Source organism: Limulus polyphemus, unplaced genomic scaffold, assembly GCF_000517525.1.
Source record: "Limulus polyphemus unplaced genomic scaffold, Limulus_polyphemus-2.1.2 Scaffold836, whole genome shotgun sequence".
Lineage (NCBI taxonomy): Eukaryota > Metazoa > Arthropoda > Merostomata > Xiphosura > Limulidae > Limulus > Limulus polyphemus.
The window spans coordinates 266,689-269,106 of record NW_013666446.1 but is presented as its reverse complement, the minus strand read 5'-3'; the positions used below and the strand labels follow the sequence as shown (position 1 = coordinate 269,106).

Below are 2,418 nucleotides of genomic sequence, written 5' to 3'. Positions count from 1 at the left end.
TGAAACTCAAAATCAGTCTACAGGGCTAGGTTTAGGACGAGAGTCCGTGCTAAAGGGGAGAGTCTGCAAGAGCAGGTACAGAGTTTGTAAAGTATGGCACTGCACTCAAGCTGTTGCTGAGGGATCATTTGTGGACGCCTTGCCACAACTATAGATACAAGTGAAGCAAGCATACCCCTCATCTATGCAGGATTCAAGGCCAGAGCTCTTGAATTTAAATCCTACGCTAACTCCAGCACAGAGGTACCAAGGCTGATACAGTCATCAGGATTCAAGGCCAGAAAAGGGCAGCTTTCAGAGAGGTTTGAGGGACTTTGCTGGCACTGTAACAGACCATGGCACAAGAGAGCTCAATGCCGGCAACTTAAACACAGGGAAGATGCCACAGCAGGAAAGGCTGCTACCCAGAAAGGTTGTTGGAATTGTGGAGAGCAAGGACATATGAGGAGTCAGTGTGAGAAGAATACTACCAATAAGTCAGCTTCGGGAAGTAGTAGTTGGTGCTGAGGGACGCCCACCAACCCCATTGTGAAAGTCCCAACAGCTAAGTGTAAAATGGCAATCACACATAGTGTCTACGTGACAGGAAAACTGGATGGCCAAAAGTGCAGCTTTGTCATAGATTCTGCATCTCAGTAAACCCTTGTGGGTATCAAGGTGCCAGATCACAAAGGAGTAACAGAAGCCATACAGAAGTTCTGTGGTGTGACAGGACATTATGTAAGGTTGTGGGGACCAGTGTGGGTAACTACTGAGCTCATGGGCATAAAGGACAGACACAAAGTATACTTGGCTGACATTGAAGACCCTTGCATATTAGGGATTAGGGTTGTACTACTAACTACCGAGAAAGTGTGTAGTTAACTTTGATAAAATGACGTTTGGGAACAACAAAGGCCAAATTCCAGTAAGTGTTAAAAGAGAGATTGGATTAACCAGGTGCCATCAAGCTGTAGTCAAAGTGACTGAAGGAGTTTATGATGGTGAAATGGAACCAGGTATAGATATTAAAGCAGAACAGGAGAAAGACCAGATTTGAAGCCAAATAATTAATTTTCTACAAGCAAGTGTTTTGCACCCCGCTTGGGAGAAGGTGTCTAGCTTAAGTCCTGTGACAAAGAATTATTGGGCACAATGGGACCAGTTGAAGCTTGAAGATAATATTCTTGGCCAGAGATGGGAAACTGCGGATGGGAAAGTGACGACCTGGCAAACAGTTATACCGAGAAAGTTACGGGAAGTTGTGCTGCGTCAATCCCATGATACTGTAACTGGAGGACATCTTGGAGTTAAGAAGACATTGAGTCACCTATGGCACAGATTTTATTGGATAGGTATGAGGCAAGATGTGGAAGAATGGTGCAGGACATGCAGTACGTGTAGTGCAAAAAGGGGACCCAAGCATAAGGGATGTACACCAATGAAATTATATCAAGTTGGTGCACCAATGGAAAGAGTAGCCATTGACATTGCTTGTCCATTGCCTCGAACTCGTGCTGGAAACAAGCACATTTGTGTGGTGATGGATTATTTCAACAAGTGGCCTGAGTCATATGCAATACCAAATTAGGAACCTACAACTGCAGCTTCGGCTATTAGTGATTTCTTCTTCAGGTTTGGTATGCCATACGAACTGCATTCAGATCAAGGCCGTAACTTTGAATCAGCTGTGTTCCATGAATGCTGCAAGTTGTTTGGCATACGAAAGATCAGGACAACTCCACTTCACCCACAGTCTGATGTGATGGTAGAAAAGTATAATTGGACACTGGGACAGGAATGGGCAAATTTGTAATAGCCGTGAAGATGACTGAGATGTCTTACTCCATCCACTGTTGATGGCCTATAGAACAGTAGAGCATGAAGCCACTGGATACACTCCAGCAAAGCTGATGTTTGGTCGGGAACTTCGGTTGCCAGTGGACCTGATAACGGGACGCCCAACTTACGAAGAGTTGCCTGAAAGTGTGTCAGATTTCGTGAAAGTGTTATCGGAAAGGATGGGCGATATTCACCATCAAGTGCGTTCAAACTTGAAAATGTCTGCTGATTCCATGAAGCTATGTTATGATAAGAGATCTACTGAAGTCAGCTTTGTACTGGGAGACAAGATGTGGTTGTATAATCCCAGGAAGACCAAAGGGAAGTCACCTAAGTTGTATTCTCCATAGAAAGACTCATATGACATAGTGGATCGTCTCTCAGACGTGACTTTCCGAATAAAATGTGGTCGGCGAGGTAAGCCAAAGGTGGTGCATGCCAACACGCTTTGGCGTTATCACGGTCCAGGACATTTCAGTTGGAACGAAGTGAACAATGGAACAAATGACGCTGCTTAAGACTTGTCACCTGAAAAAGCCACCATCAAAGAAGAAACTCTACCTGGTTTTGTGACGGGAATCAGTGAAACCCTTAATG

General features: G+C 44.6%; 1 protein-coding gene across 2 annotated transcripts in view; it reads right to left on the bottom strand.

Moving 5' to 3' along the window:
* Positions 1-2,418, bottom strand: part of LOC106460785 (transcription factor AP-2-epsilon-like) — a 188,709-nt gene that overhangs the window by 84,609 nt on the left and 101,682 nt on the right. The window lies entirely within an intron of this gene.